Here is an 18,198-nt window from a genome sequence, read left to right as displayed (position 1 = left end):
TAAGTAAGATTCAAGGCAGCTCCCTGATCCTAGGAGATACTGAATAATAGTTATGTGGACAGTAAACTACATCAGCAATTAACAATTACTTGTGATACTATATTTTAGCTTCTGCTTTTCATGTTAATCATGAGCATCTAATTATTTAAAGCATACATTATTCATTAGATCTATAATTATCCTTATTAGACTAGGAGTGTGGCCATGGTTTAGTCACCTAGCCTCTCTGAGCCTCAGTTTCTTGATCTGTAAGATGGAGATAATATTTCCTTTTGGAGTTACTGTACAATTGTACAGATTAGAGACAGTGTATATAAAATGCCTGGCATGGGGTCTGGAACATGGAACAGGATCAATTAATGGCAGCTATTAACTACTTATGTAATTAATTGTGATCTAATTTGTGCTTTCTGTATTGTGCTGTAATAAACAATATGAGATTATGAAATGGTTCTTATTTTGAGGAATATAAATACGACTTGGAGACACAGAGCAGGCCAATAATAATGATACAACCTGGCATTTACCAGTGCAATCCCCAGTTCAGTGACAGCCAGTGTGACTGGCAGGTGTTTCATAATGTACACATCAAATTTAGATAACACACATCCAAATTTGCATTTATGAGTGACCCTTTTATTTGCAAAAATAGTTTTGATGGTGTTTTTTAATAGGTACTATGGCAATAACTGGGACAGTCAAATTCTCCCATTTTACAGAGTGAGCACTGAGGTAAGAAAGTCTGATGTTTCTGTAGGTTGTACCTGAGGGGCTTTGCAGAGGGAAGATCAGAAATCAGATGTTTTGGTACCAATGATAGTGTTCATCTCTCTGTCTCATTAGAGTTCAGTAGAATATGATTCACTTGAGAACTAAACCTTGTTTCTTCTATCTCTTAAAATTCAGCACATTTATTCTAAAAAGATTGACGGCTCAAATGAACATTGGAAAGTGTCTCTACCTTTCATCTCCTTGAAATCATGCCAGAAAAGGCCTCTAGCATGTTCAACTCTAGCTTACCTTTTCAAAAGTTTCTCCCTCCCTGAATGATGGTAGTCATGGAATCATCACTTGTTAACACAGAGATGACTCCAGAAATTTCTGCACTTCAAAGTGAATCTTTTATTCACCTGAGTGTTTAACTGTGTCAATGTGCTCTCATTATCAGATTAATTGAATAATTCAATGAGGAAATGTGCCCAGTGCACACATTATACAGATGTGTTTGCCAAAGTTATCTTGGCTTACAGGAGAAAGCAATCCTCTGATGCCCTGAGTTATTTAGAAAGGCCATCACTGATGTCAGCATCACATGTATCTCCTGAGAGATACTTGTGGTAATATGTAAATACCAAAAATTGTGTCTAGTTTATTCTTCTATCACATTGCTAGGATTCCACCCTTGTGCTGCAGTTGTATAAGTGAACAGTTTGTTACAGAAAGTGTACTTATTCTCCCAATGGATAGTTATTCTTGGTCACCATATAGCCTGTCAAGAGTGACTATACTCCAAGGCTTTGAAAATGTGAAGCCCTTAGTAGGTTCTTGATCTGCTAGTAGAAAACAATTTACATCTAACTTAATGGGGTGGGGGTTGTAGTTGCTATGGTTTGAATGTACATATCCCTCCAAAATTCACGTGTGGGAACTTAAAATCCAAAATGATGATTTATTAAGAGGTGGGGTCTTTTGAGAAGAGATAAAATCATGTAGTCTATGCCCCTGTGAGTGAGATTAAAGCCCTTATAAAAGAGGTTTCAGCCTGGTGTGGCGGTACATACCTATAATTCCAGCTACTTAGGAGGCTGAGATAGGAGGATTGTAAATTTAAGGCCACCTAGCAACTTAGTGAGACCCTATCTCAAAATGAAAAAATGGAAAGGTCTGGTATGTAGTTTAGTGGTAGAGTGTCCCTGGGTTCCATCCCTAGTGCAATAAATTTAAAAATAAATAAATAAATAAAGTTTTAGAGAGCTTCCTAGCCTTTCCATCTCTTCTGTCACTTGAGGACACAGTGTTCATGACCTTTATGCCTCTTCCATCATCTTGAAGCAGAGAATGGGTTTTCAGCAGATATTCAATCTGCTGTTCTCTTAATTTTTAACTCCTCAGCCTCCATAACTGTGAAAAGTAAATTTCTATTGTGTATAAAATACCCAGATTTTGGGATTTCATTATAGAAGTAGGAATGGACTATGTCACAGATATATTTCTACTGCATCACCTTAAATGTGGTTGCAAAAACTGTACAGTTCAAATTGTTTTTCAGTCATAAAGAGAATTGATTAAGCTGGATAATCATATATATAATTTAAATTAAACTACTATAAGCCATGTAAATGATAAAACATGCAAGAGTAATTTACTATAAGACTACTGTGCTAGTCAGTCTTTTGCTGTATAATGCTGTGTAACAAACAACTTCCTCAAATCTCATTGGCTTATATAAATAAACATTTACTTCTTGCTTATAGAGCAAGGAATTGGGTGTGCCTTAGCTGAACTTGGCTGGGATTGGCACAAATGTCTTCTTACTCTGGGACTCCGATTGAAGAATCTGTGATTCTCTGTAATATTATCTCTTCATTGTTATTTGCAAGAGGGCAAACAAAACTACACAAATACACTTAAAGCCTCCAGTTCAATGTAGTTTACATTATCTCCTTCAACATTCCTTTGATCAAGGTAAGTGACCTGGTCAAACCCTATGTCAGTGACTTGCAAAAGTGTCTCTACTAAAAATATGTCTAAATGAGAAGGGAAGAAATGTGACTATAATTTGCTGCATTATGTTCAGGCCAGTTGAGTCACGAGGACATTCAGTTAATTGGATGTAGATACTTAAAGCTATAACTCAAAATATTTTTAATTCTCTTGAAATAATTATGCCAGGTAATTTTCTTCCTAAAGAATCAATGAATTTTGGTGCTTCATGACCTGAATGTATGTCTTCTGGAACAATAAATTAGCCACTCAGCCACAAATTTGCTTTTTGAATCTTTAGTAACAAAATACTAGAAGGTCAGTGTTGTGGTTTAAATATTAGATGTTCCACAAAGCTCATGTGTGAGATGATGCAAGAAAATTTTGAAATGAAATGATTGGGTTATGAGAGCTTTAGCCCAACCAGTGAATTAGTCCCCTGATAGGGAATAACTGAATGGTAACTGACAGCAGTTAGGGTGTGGCTGAAGGAGATTGGTCCCTGGGGCATGCCTCTGGGGTATATAGTTTGTGAGCTGAATTTAGTTCTCTCTTTCTGCTTCCTGGTGTGATGTTTTGAGCCACTTCCCTCTACCATACCCTTCCACCATGATGTTCTGCCTTGCCTTGAGCCCTAAGGGATGGATCAGTTATCTATGGACCAACACCTCTGAAACTTTTCCTCCTTAAAATTGTTCTTTTCAGGTCTTTTGGTCACAGCAATGATAAATTTGACTAAAGCAGTCAGGCTTTGGTGGGAAAGTGAATGGGTTTCCAAATTCCAAAATCGTCCTATAAAAAACAGAGCTTTATGAATCTGAATGTCATGTTTTACCATAAGATATAAGTAGAAGAGCTATGATAAAACAAAAAGGAAACTCCTTACTGCCTTGGAGGAAGTGATTGCCATTGGGTCTTAGAGGTGGAAGAAATTAAAGATTAGCAAAGCATCATGCAGATAGGGCCTGGCAACATCTGATGTAGAATCACCAGATGGGCAGGAATAGTTCAAAATAGTGAAGCTTATCCCCTGGTGCATAATGATACCATTTAAAGATCTTTTGGAGAAGCTTCATGTTTATCCTTCATGTGCTAGTGTAGTTTGTATCAAGAAACAAGATGGTGTATCTGCCAGGGTCTTACAGAGAAATAAAACTAGTAGAAGGTATATATATATATATATATATATATATATATATATATATATATATATATATATATACATATCCCTTGAAACTGGGTGTCAGGGCACCCAGCATCGAGGGGACTTGCCCCTCTGTCATTGGACCACTCAAATATATACATATATGAAATATGGATTAAAAAGTCTACTTCAAGGAATTGACATGTAATTTTGGTACTGGAAAATACAAAATCTTTCAGAGAGATTGTAAATCTGTAACCTCTTGAAAAGGAGGCTGATGATCCTGCAGTCTTGAAGCAGAATTTCTTCTTTGTCAGGGAAACCTCAATGTTGGTCCTAAGGTCTTCCAATTAATTGGATGAAAGCTACCCACTTCATTGAGAACAATCTCTTTGACTAAAATTCAACTAATTTCAGATGTTAACTACATCTATGAGATAGTTTCACAGCAAAACCAGGTTTCGTGTTTGATTGAATAACCGGGGTACTATAGCCCAGTCAAGTTAACATGTAATACTAACCATTGGAGCTAACAATAGTTGAAGGAAATCTTTGATGTCTATGTAGGAGTACCTAGAACTCCCGCTTTTACAGTCTGTTTTTGGTATATAAAGAATCCAGACATTATTCTCATATGTTGGAGTATAAGATATGCAGCCAGAATAATAAATAGATGATAGGTAGGTAGGTCGATAGATAAATAGATTAGATAGAGAAGAATAATAGAATAACAATTTTATAGAAACTATTTTGAATCTGGAAATATAAGAAGTCAGTTAGGAAAAACTACTTTACCATTTTTAGTTCTGGGATCTCTCTAGCTCCTAAAATGCCTTTTCTACTAGTATGCACCTAGAGGCAAGGAGAGACTTTTTCATTATAGCAGAGGGGAAAAAACCTCCGTAAGAGTGAGGCTAATCCTTGGCTAATTATAGCAAACCCTTCTGAATCCTATAGTTGATGTTTTAGGCAAGTGGACAATACTTATTAATAGAAAACTCTTAATAGGACCTAACATCCACTTTACCTCTAGGTTCTCAGCTAGGTTGGGTTACAAGTGAGTTTCAAGGATTTCTTTTATCTAAATTTCTCATGAATCCTTTTCCCCCAAGGAGATTTTCCTAGACCTGGTACTATGTCTTCCTGCTTTGCCTGAAAAGGAAAGTGGGTTTCTCTCCTTCTTTTCCTTGGTGGTCAGTGGGCCTTTAAGCCCCATGTTAATCATGTGATTATAGGAGAAGAATGAGAGATAAGAGGATGGATCATTACAAAAAGAGTGCTACAAGAGATAAAAATGAAAGGATAATGTCCCATTTAGGCATCATGGCATCATGTATGTCTTTAAAGCCACATCTTTCTTAAGAATTCTATGAATGTTAGAAGGCAAGAGCCATGAGGTTCCCAGAAGTTCACTACTTGGATTGGGAATCAGGACCACACTGATACTATTTCTAGACAATTAGGCTCCAGCAAGATCAGGCTGTTATATAGTAAGGCAAGTTTATTGGATTTTTTTTTACTTAAGGAATCTTTGGAAAAAAAATTCAAATCGGGGCCTTTCCTTGTTGATATATATAATCGATAATCATATTCACTACAATATAGTGTTTTGTGTTTGGACTTTATAATTAATTAAATGCAATTTTTATGGCACATTGTTTATAGATTTATTTGTTAGCACTAATGTCCATAGATGTTAACATTATATAACATTTGTTTCTGAAACATATTGAAGTAATTGCACCATTTGATTATAACATGAGTTAATTCTGATTACACATTTTAATGTAATTTTGAAATAAATGAGGATTATGTCCAACAGTTCTCACTGATGAAATCATTATTAGCATGTAAAGAAAATAATGTAGAAATTTATGTGTGTATATAGAGAATCAAGTATAATAGTATATAAAAATGATGAATAAATGCATTAAAATAATAAAAAGAGACATTTCAAGTTAATTAAAAACAATCTATGAATAAAACATAACAATCATAGACATTTTTGTACTTTATACATATTGAAATATTAATCAAAATGTGTAGAACTTGGTAAAATTGGACCTCATTAAAATTAAAATTTTTGGAGTTTTTTTAAAAAAATACCTTCATTTTATTTTATTTATTATTTTTTTAAAGAGAGAGAGAGAGAGAGAGAGAGAGAGAGAGAGAGAGAGAGAGAGAGTTTTTTAAATATTTAATTCTGAGTCTTTTTCTGGCAGACACAACATCTTTGTTTGTATGTGGTGCTGAGGATCGAACCCAGGCTGCACACGTGCCAGGCGAGCACGCTACCGCTTGAGCCACATCCCCAGCCCCAATTTTTGGAGTTTTAAAGGTACAATATTGTATGTCATGCACACTGTTCCCATAGTCATTTAATCTCTGAAATCTAGTATTAGAATAACAGATCCAACATGAGAAAAAACATAAATACTCCACTCCATCCTAAATGTTCAACTATATGGAACAAAATATTTTTGTTCTCTAACTTTTTTACATTCCATTTTTTTCTAGGCGTTTTTGTCACTTAAAAATGAAAACATAAAAAACAATATCAAGTATAATTTCTAAGAAAATTAACTAATTACAAGAATTTACAAAAAACATTTGCAGTGGAAACAGATGAGTGAACGCTACTAGGTGAAGTAATAAAGAGGTATCAGTCTGAGGTGGTGAAGTGCCAGTTGGGTCCCAGTTGCTCCCTGATTGTTCTGTGGGTCCTATCACCTGACACCACACCTGCATTGAGAGAAGGGCCTATGCTTTAGCCTGAGGACTGGATTCTGCTCCTAGTGTCTATTTGGATTCCCAACTCTGCAGGGAATCATTAGAAAAACAAATTCACAAAATTTGTTGAGTCTAATACACGTAAGGCACTGGGATATACTTGAGGAAATATTTCTGACTGTGAAAAGATCCACAATCTAATGAAAAGGGACAAAGACAAGCAAAAATTTGTGGTTGAGTTGCTCTCTTCTAAGAGTGAAAGTCAGGAGTATCCACTGGAGGAAGCCAGCTCATTTTTGTCTGGATTTTCAGGGCTCCACCTGTGGGTTGAAGTCAGAAATTTCTCTTTAAGTATCTCTGGGACAATACAGATTGTAATTTTTTTTCTCCTTGAATTCAACAGCCAACGTCATGCTACTGTTGCATATGAATAGATCTAAATTACAATGAACACAGGTCAGAGTTTCCTATTCATGGCCAAAGAGGAAGGCATAATCATGTAAAATATGGGAAAGGTATTCCCTAGCTGAATGCTGAGAAAACCATAAATGACAACATAGTGGCTAAGAGTATTAGAAAGAGATGGAGTTCCATTCTCTGAGGACAAAACTAGTGAGAAGCAGGGTGTAGAAATGTCAGGGGTCATGTAGATCAGAATTTTTCTGATAAATTTAAGGTATTTTACAAACAGATTTATTTTCACATTATTCTTGTGTGTGTGTTTTTAATTTGATATTTTAAAACTTCCCCAATAAGTAACATCCTAGATTATAGAAAATAATGGAACGAGTGCTATCAGTGCTCTTGTTCTTCTCTCTATGTTGGGGCAGAACAGTCTCAAACTTAATTCTTTCAAAAAGAAGATCTGTACTTGGCACTAAGTTCAGAAATTTAAAAAAAGCCCTCTCCTTGCTTTGTCAATGCCCCCCTTTTTGGTTCTTCTTATTTATATATAACATTAGGATTTATTTTGACATAATTATAAAAGCATGGAATATAATTTGCTCTAATTCAATCCCTAGTACTTTCCCTCTCCCTTCCCTCTTCCTCCTCCTCCTTGTTCCTGCCACTGTTGTTTAAGTCCACACTCTATGATTAGGTTTACCTTTTATGATTTAAGTATTTCCTTACCGAATTTACAGACAAGTTTGAGGAGATAAAACTAGAACAGAGATTAGAACAAAGACAAGGCTCCAGAGAGAAAATAGATTTGGATGTTTCATTCCCATAACATTTGAATCCTTGCAGCTAATCTAATGCAACTGGATTTCCAATGATGTAAAAAACAAAGCAAGCACTGCTGAGAGCCCTAAGGAGCCTCCGATTGTCAGAGGGGAAATTCCTCTCTCTTCTCCAGAGGATCAATCATCCTGAAAGGGCTTCTCCAAATACTGGTAGCAGTAAAATAATCACCCACCTGAAACAGTGCTCCTCAAGGCTGGGTGTGTTTACTTTCTTCTTGAAGCCTAAGTTATCCAACCGTAAATCACATCAAAGAGAAATCTAGGCAGTAGCTAAATATTCTGATTGAAAAATTCTTCAAAAGCCTACATCATATAATAATTTTGTTGAAATCGGTTTGTTATGTGCATTCAATACTTTGCTGATTTAAAATAATCTCGATTTTTTTTATCTACTTGTTTCATTGACTTTATGTATTAAAATAACAGCAGAAGAAATAATCCAATTAAAAACTACATGTTCAATTCTCATAGTTGCCCCTATTTATTTTTCATTAAAAATGTACTCAAGTAATACATACCCATTGGAGAAAACTGGAAAATGATGATACATAGACAGAAAAAAAAGTAGTAATTAACTAAAGATAACCATAATAGACTTTTGCTTTATATCTGTTCAGATGCTTTTTGGTTTCCTTGAATCTAAGTATGTGAGACATTTTTAAGGGTTCCTCTCATAGACACCTACATTTTTTCAGCAAGTGTTTTTCTTTTCAAACTTGATATAATGAATATTTTTCTATGTTAATACATGTACATCAGTTTTAATGATTGCATTTGATCCTTCAGAATTATTGGATCATATTTTCAATTTAATTCATTAACTTTGGTTATTTATGTGTTGACTTCCACATATTTGTGAATTCCTATTTTACATCTGTTATTGATTTCTAACTATATTCCATTGTGGTCCGAGAAGATACTTTATATAATTTTAATCTTTTCAAATTTGTGGGGACTCATTTTGTGGCCTATCATATGGCCTATCCTGTATGCAAATAATGTGTATGTTCTACTGTGGTCAGAGGGACTGTTCTGTATGACCAGTAGATTTAGCTTGTTTTTACAATTGTTCCAGTCCTTGATTTCCTAACTAATCTTTTGACTAGTTCTTTTGTTCTATCTATTCGTTTTTTAAAAATATCTTTTTAGTTGTCAATGGACATTTATTTTATTTATTTATATGAGGTGCTGAGAATCAAAGCCAGGGCCTCACACATGCTAGGAAAACAGTCTACCACTGAACCACAAACTCAGCCCTTGTTCTATCTATTCTTGATAGTGGGATGTTCAAGACTGTAACTATCAGTATGGAACTGCATATTTCTCCATTTAATTCAGTCATGTTTTTCTTCAGATATCTTAAAGCTTTGTTATTTGGTGTGTATGTGTTAATAATTATTGTATCTTCTTGCTGTATTGGCCCATTTGTAATTATATAATATCTTTCTTTGTCTCATAACAATTTTAGATATAAAGTCTATTTTATCTGTTGTTAATCTGGCAACCCAAACTTTCCTTTTGTTTATTATTTGAATGGGATATATATATATATATATATATATATATATATATATATATATATATATATATATATCCCACATATTTGCATGGGATATATACGTGTATACACACAAACACACACACACACACTAACTACACACACATTATTTACTATAGTTTTATATTGGAAAAGAGTTTCTGGTAGACAGCATATAGTTGGATCATTGGTACAACCTCTCAAAAAAGAGCAATAACAAAAGAACTCTTCCTTTAACCTCTGTCTTTTAATTGGATAGTTTATTCTATTTACATTTACAGGAACTGTGAAAAGGGAGGATTTATTTGCACCATTTTGCTCTTTGTCTTCTATATGTTATATATCTTTTTTCATTGTTTTGTTCTTCAATTTCTCAATTACTTCTTACTTTTGTATTTAGTTGCTGTGGGTGTTTTTCTAGCGTACTGTTTTGGTTCCCTTTTTATTTCCTTTTCTTTATTTAAAAAAATATTTTATTACTGGTTACCCCAGGGATTATAATTGCATCTTATTTAAAACAATCTAGTTTGAATTAATATGAACTTAGCTTCAATGACATAAAAACTCTCTTCCTATGCATCTCCATCCTTTCCCCATGTCTTTCTATTTTTACAATTCTTTATACATTTTCTGTCCATGAACATAAGTTAATTATGATTGTTTTATATATTATTATTTTAAATAATATAGGAAAAAGTAGTTATTAGCCAAAAATAGAATAATGCTGACATTTGTAATTTTATATTGTTATTTGTATTGTTCTTTATTTCTTTGTATAACTTCAAGTTACTACCTAGTGTCCTTTATTTTTAACTTGAAAGATAGCCCCCATTTTTAAAGAATTTTTGTAGAATAAATCTACTAGTGATAAACTATTTCAGTTTTTGTTTGGAAATATCTTGATTTGGCCTTCATATTTTCAAGGATAGTTTTGACAGGTATAGGAATCTTGACTGATAAATGTGTTTTTTTTTTCTTTTAGCACTTTAAATATGTCATATCATTGCCTTCTGGCCTCTATAGTTTCTGCCAAAGTATCATCTGTTTATTTTATTTAGGATTCCTTTACACAACAAATTATCTCCAGCTGCTTTCAAGATATTATTTTTGTCATATAACAATTTGATTATAATGTATCTCAATATGGAACTCTGAGTTTATTCTATTTGGAGTTTGCTTAATTATTTGGATGTGTAGATCTATGTATTTCATCAAATTTCAAACAGTTTTAGCCATTATTTTTTCAAATATTTTTTGTGCCCATTTCCTCTTCTCTGAGACTACTATTATATATATGTAAGTTTAATGAGGTTCATGGGACTCTGAGCTGTTGTTAAATTGTTTTATTTTTTGTTCTTTTCTTTCTATTTTTAAAATTGGATATTTTGAGTTGACCTATTTCCAAGTTTACTAGTTCTTTCTTCTGCTTATGCAAATCTGATTACCATTGTACAAAAGGGCATGATGGAGCAAAGGTAGGTAAAAATGCCGCATTGCTGTCCTACTAGGATTCAGTTACCCCGTTTTTGAGTAAGCATTCACTTTGACTGCAGTAAGTCTTTGTAAATCTTCCTGACTTGTGACTTAGTTGATTCTGACAGGTTTTGCCAGGCTTTTCAGGGGTTCTGTTGGAGGAAAGGTCTTTGGAATTTCCTACTTGTCATTTTTTTTTCTGGTACATTTTTCATTCTCTTAAAATATCATCACCCAAATAATCCAGACACAGAAAGACAATTACCACATATTCTCAATTATATGTGGAATTTAATAACAACCAAACTCAAACACAGTATAATAGTGGTTACTAGAGGTGAGAAAGGAGGAATGGGATGGTCAAGGGTATAAAACCTCAATTAAACAAAAGGAATAAGTTTTTTTTCCCTTTTGAGATATACTGCACTACATGGTGAATATGGTAAAAAAAATTACACTTTTCAAAATTACTGACAGTAAATTCCAAATGGTTTTACCACACACATACACACAAAGATAAATATGTGTAGTGATGGATATGTTAATAAGTTAATTAACTTGATTTAATTATTCTAGATTGAAATGATAAATTCAAACATCATTTTGTACTCTAAAACGCTATACAACTATAATTTGTCAATTTAAGATTAAAACATAAAAATTAAATAAATTAAAATAAAATATTAACTCCCACTATATCTTGTTTTAACCTAAGTTTATTTTATAATATCTCATTTGTAGACATTTGTGGTCTTTAAAATTTGGGAGTAATTATAAATAACACTACAGTGAGCATCATTTATAGCAAGAATTTACATAGGCTATTTCCTCAGGATAATTCCTAGATAGGAAATGCTGCATTTTATGAATAAAAAGGTATAATTTAAGAGTTTCATTAGGTAGGTGACACCTTTTTCAGAGAGAAAAAAGTCCCAGAGCCCTAAGTACTAGTATATCAAGAAACAAATCTTATACCTGTTAGGTTTTTAAGATGAGAAATTTAAGCAGGTTAGAATTATTTGTTCAATTGCAGCTTATTTAACTCCTCCCCTAAAACAGATAGTTTCTAAATCTGATTTGGTGTGCATGAGTCAGGTCTTCAGTGCTTCAGTTCACCGTGTGGGCTGAAGTTGTACACTAACCACCCAAGATCCTACAGGGCCTTAAAGACAACAAAGGGGGAACAGAACTTAATTCCTTTGACGTGGGGGCTATGTTCATAAATTCCAAACAATTTCTACTCTAAGTCTTCAAAAGGCAAGTGGCCTGAATGACCAGAGTTATTCATCTACAGAATAGCAATAGGAGGAGGCATTCAGAAAACTAAAATAGGACCTTTATTTGTAAATATTACACCTTGCATAATTTGTGCTTGAATTATTAATATAATGCCTAAACTGAGACTACAATAGACATCAATAAATTCCTCTCCTAGTAACCAGCCCTCCTCTGAGTCCTTTTAATCTCATTTCCTACTTAGCAATTTTTTCTATAAAGCAAAACTGTTTTCAGTTACATATTATCCATAGTAACTAACTCTAGTCATATATAATTTCTTTTTATTGTATTGGAATTGTTTTACTCTTCTGTTTTTGTCCTTGCTTAACAAAAACCAACTACAAACACAATTTGGATTGGAAGACTCAGTACTATAGCCTGACTGTACTTGAATTTTGATATTCAGGATCCATTAGATGATTTTAACAAAACAGAAAGAATTTGTAAATAGGAATTCAACTTGGAAGAAAAACATATTCCCTTCTTTTAAGTGTTGTGTAGGTTCTGAGATTTTATAACTTCCTTCCAGTCAAACTTTGGAACTAATGAAAATTCTCCATATGAGGAGATTTCTAATGGCTAGGAAAATATTACCAGAGAAAGTCCGAGATGTTGGTGATATAGGAACCTTTACAAACCTGCAAAGACCCTTCTATTTCAGTAAATAGTGCGATTCTGTACAACTTCAAAATGCTGTGAACCAAAGTATTTTAAGATCAATTTGAAATTCCAGAGAGGGGTAAAGGTGTAGGGTTGTTTTTTTTGTTTTTGTTTTTGTTTTTTGTTTTGTCTTTAAATAAGAGTCAAAGCCTGAGTTTCCTGTTATTTTTCCTTAAAGAGAACTTATATGGAGACAAATCCTGAAGTGGGAATTAGAAATGACTATCAAGTTTCACGGAGGTCTGATGAGTGCATTTGCCTCCTCCCCTTCCCATCTTCTAACTGGCACTTGACCATTAGCATCACACTCCAATTATTTTTTTCAAGGGCACTTTGCCTGAGAATGAATGGTTTTTCTCCCAAGAGAAGGAAGGTATCATTTAGCAAACAGCAAACACTGTATTGCTATTTATTCATCATTCATTATTTATGATTTGTCCTATATACATCAGGAACTGGGCTACACAGAGAGGACAGAGTTGTGTGTTATTTTCAAAGACTAAATGTCATATCAGAATTTCAGGGTCAGCATACTGTTTCTTCCCAAAATCATGGTAATATCTAAGGCTATATATCTAACTACAAACTGTCACAAGTGAATTCAATAAAAATAAATCCTTTTACATTTGTTCAGATTGTATCCTGAATAGCTCTTAAAACTTGTTTTAATTATTCACTTTTCATCAGTTATTTGGGAAAAATGATACTTCAACTTCAGAATGAAATGCAAAAGCTGAGTGGCTTAAGTATGCTGAATGAAAGTGAAAGTATTATATTCTTTATGTAAAGATCTCTCTTCTGTTGATTCAGGTGTTGCAGCAAGTAATAATGAAATGTACACCTACTGATAATTATTCTGGATAACTATTAAGAAAGGTTTACAGTTTCTTCCTTTTATTCTTCAATTTCTGGCAGGAGTACCCAAATTTCCAAGGTGGGCTTGTAGAATCAGAGCTCAACTAGAAAGGGAAGCATTACAAGTCATCCCAGTAAAGAGTATTTTTGCTGATTCAGGAGAATTCAAACTTTCACTCTTCACATTTGTACCAAAACTTTACAGAGGTTTTTGGAATAGAGCTTCCAAAACCTGGGTGGCTCATTCATCTTCAATAATAACATTAAGAGTTACTGAATGACTTAGCCAAAAGTGGTGAGAAATCGCCACAATTTGGTTCAGCACTTTTGGAATGAACATAAGGTCAAGTTAGAAAAATTGTCGGTTATGAAGTTGAAGCAAGCTTTTCCTCCACGAATGAAGCCCAGTGTTACATTTTATATAAGCTGAATTTCATAAAATAAGGAAATGACATCTTTTATCTCTAACTAGGTTCTGGAATTAATTTGCTCTTTTTTATTTACATCAATATATTTGTCCTCCAATGGCACATGTTTCATTAGGGCAACCATGTGGAAAACTCAGACACAAAGAAGTATTTTTTTTCTTGCAAGAACAGTGTGAATAAGGCATTAATATAATTTTGATGCCAGATAAAGTACTTTATTGTAGCAGAGAACATAATAACAAAGGGACTTATAGAGGGCCCAAGTTTGTTGGTCTTTGAATTTCTTCCATAGTAGGGTAGTCAAATTGGTTCAACCATTTCAAAAATCTGGGTTGAATGTGAATATGTTTTATCATTTTCCCTTTTTTTGAATTGAGTAGCTTATATTAATTTCAAATTATAAGGATTTTCCAAAGGATTTTTGTCACATAGACCTGGTACAATAGGGCAACAATAATGGTATGCCATGGAGAGAGACTCTCCACAATGAACTTCATCAGTCTTTGGGAGGCAGAATAAGTCTATTGAATAATTTATATCAACACTAAAGAGATTTTATGTCTAGAAATGAGAATTCATGTGGTGATTCAATATGGATATAGCACAGGAAAATACAGTGACGTTATTTCAACAGAAATAAATTAGGTTACAAGGCTACTCCACACGTATTTCAGGATTTTAAGAAAACCACAATGGTACAACAGAAAAATCAATGGATGAAAATTCAGGAGACAGGATTCTAATGCCATCATAACAGCTGAGCCACTTAGAGCAAGTGATAATGGTAGAGATAATAATGCTTGTGCAAATTATTTCATATGGCAGTTGTGAGCATTCAATGTACTAATTATAAAGTTCCTTGAAAATTAGAAAGTAGCCATTGATTGTTATTTCAGAGTGATTTAAGAACCTGAGATCAACAGTTGGATATATCTTATATAATTTAAAAAAGAAAGAAAAGTATGCCTTCAATAAAAATAATTTGATCTGTAAGTGGAACCATTTACTAAATCTAGGACTATTTCTTGTGGAGTCTTGGGTTTCCCTATGAAGTTTCAACTTTAAGGAATATTTTCATGCAGTTTACAACACCACAACTTCAGTGTGGGTCCCTGACAAGGATGACTGAGAGTTACTAATGGAAGACTCAAAATGTAAACTCAAGGAAAATCCACATCTTCCATTTTACTTTTTGTGAACTCAGCTGTAGAAAAATGCAATAAGAATATTTTATAATCTCTCTTCTGTCATGCTGCCTTCTGAGAGTTACCATTTATTTATACAGGATGCTTCACAGACTGAATCAGACCCATGGCTAACAAAGACCCAAATGGGAAGATACTCAAATAAGTAGATTGTTTTTTTAAAAAATGCAATCTTATAACTTTCTAAGAGATCATTTCAATTCTAAGCCTCTGTGGAGCAAGAGAGAGTAATCACCAATAAACCAGCAATGGATTCATTGAAATCTTGCCAAGTTGAGACCCTGGTGGGTCTGCTTTATTTGTGGAAGTGATTAAGTTACAATCAACTTATTAATTTTTCTTTATGTTCAAAAATAGTTTTTATCTATTATATGTCATGAAATTTAAGTTTCATTATGATGTTCAAAGATCCACCTAGCTTCTGCTGACTTACCCTAAATCCATGAAAGTGGAGTTCCAAGCTCTTTTTTTAATATGCTTAACATCAGAATATTGGAAATTCAAGGCATCATCATTTTTTATTTCTACAAAATTTGAATCCATGTTTTTCTCTTTCTTTTCAATTTAGAAAGAAATTTACTTGAGAACCAAGAGATAGTAGTTTGTTAATACTTTAGTCCAACAGGAAGCTCTGTACATATCCAAGAAACCTCACTCCTTAATTATTGCCAGGTAATTTTTGCTGATGCAAGATATTGCAATAGTCCTAATTCACTCAATTTCTCCATTAATTATGGTGGGAGTTTGTGAAAAAAATAAATGTATTATAATGATATAATAAAAATTTTAAATCGAAAGGAAAAAAGAAATAATAAATTATTCATCAGTTGGATTTGGAAAATCTTAGTTGTTTATCCTGCTAAAACCTTTGTAATGTTTTATTTTCCTTGAATGGTGGGGTGGGGACAATAGATTGAAAGATCATTATGAGTCAAGATTCTGGATTCTATTTTTATTTCCGTGTTCTTGCATCTAGTTGTATTTTCCCATCAACCAAATACTGAGATTTTGAAAGTATTGTTGGCCAAATGTTTATATAGGCTTAAGATTCTTGGATTCAAGGTGCTATAAAGGAAAAGAATATTATTGTTATTACTCATGAGAAGTAGTTGTAATGATGATTTTGGCAGGGGCTGGATGCCTTCATGTTGGGTAGCAAAGTAAAGTCAACACAAATTCATCAAGCACGTTTTTCTGCACTAGGTACTAACAACGTAAGAAGTCTCAGGCTTGAGATTAAGAATACTTCCTTTAGAAACTGACAAATAAGAATAAACTGTATTTCTTATGAAAATAATGCAAAACATATCTACTTTTGGTTAAATTCCTGATATTATGCTGGTCACAAGAGATACTTAACAAGGACTTGCTGATTGATGTTTTTCTCTTATACCTGGATAATTCTATTCCTTATCCAAACCACCTGAAGCAGAGTAGATTATGTAGGAAAAACCTTTACAAAAAATTATATTTGTAATAATTACTACAAATAATTATTATTTCTTTTTTCTGAGATTTGCATTGCCTTCCAGAGACATTCACAGAGAATAGCCACAAGGCAGACAACTATACATTTCAAAGCATTTCACAGAGACAAGACTGTGGGTGGGTCATTAATCACAAAGTTACTGTCACTCAGATTTTCAGTTAGGATGCCTTTCGCTACTGTGACAGGAAATCTCTATTAATCAGGCTAAAATAATTTATTATCTCCCAGAGACACAGTTTCTGTTCTTCTGCTATCACCCTTGGCTCTGCAGTGCTTACGTGTTGGTTTCATTCGCAGACAAAAATCAAGATGGTTTTAGCAGTTCTGGGCATCATATATAATTCCATCAGATATAACTCCATCCAGAGAAACGGATGGGGCCGTGACTTTCTTGTCAAGTGTTTAGTAGCAAGGAAATCACTCCCAGAAACTCTAGCCCCACTCACAGATCTTCCTCATGGACCATTGGTTAGAATCAGGTCAGATGGCTTTTCTAAACCATGCACTGGGAGGGCTTTGGGATCAGCAGATTTGGTGGACTAATTAATTAGGAAGGAATTTATGCCAGGAGAATGACCCTGTGACACCTTTCACCTGGGAGTATCTAGTTCAAATTTCTATAAGAGTGATCCCTTTATGTATAAATTTCACAATTTATTGATCCAGACTATATTCTTAATTGAATAGAGTCTTGAGGTTGAGAATTTCTTTATAACCTAGCCATTAAAAGCATCCAGTAATAAGATTATTTCTTCTAAAGAATCTGTATTTTAAGGATTCTAGAGGATAAAACTAAATGGCAGAACCAAAACAGCAACAACAACAAAAATAAATCCAAAAAAACAACAATAAGAAAAAAAAGTGGCAAAGGGTCTGTAGCTTTAAATATCCTCATTACAGACTCTGGAACTTATTCAATGCCCCATGTCAAAAGCCCATAAAAAAAGAAAAGATAAAAAGGGCAGGAAAAAAATGAGCATCCCCATTTTAATGAAGCCCTTAAACTCCTCTGTGTCAAAAACATCGTTACTAGTCAAATTAATTAGGCTGGAGTAATGAAAAGAGCCCTGGATGGGGACCTGGGGAACATCCTGCTTTTCTATATGCAGTATCAGATGTGGCCTCTCATGACCAAGGAAACTTCCTCTAGGGGTAATGGGGGAGGAGGAGTGTCTAATGCCCATTTTTAACTCTAAGAGTACATGATGTTGGTGTTCTTTAATTTCTGATGTATTTCCTTAGAAGGCGTTATTGATAAAGAAAGAAATTGGTTCAAAGCAGACAGTTTAAGAAAGAGCAAACTTGGCTAAACAGGACTGGACCTCATCAACTCTGAAACAGTAGAGTAACTCCCTCCCTGAATGATCCCATAAATGAAAGTGCTACTATTCATAAGGTCCAGAAGAAACACTGTACCTGGACCCCAGATATATTCCTCAGTATGTATGTGGG

Source organism: Callospermophilus lateralis, unplaced genomic scaffold (genome assembly GCF_048772815.1).
Source record: "Callospermophilus lateralis isolate mCalLat2 unplaced genomic scaffold, mCalLat2.hap1 Scaffold_112, whole genome shotgun sequence".
In the NCBI taxonomy this organism is placed as follows: Eukaryota; Metazoa; Chordata; class Mammalia; order Rodentia; family Sciuridae; genus Callospermophilus; species Callospermophilus lateralis.
The sequence above is the reverse complement of the archived record's forward strand: the minus strand, read 5'-3'. Positions refer to the sequence as shown.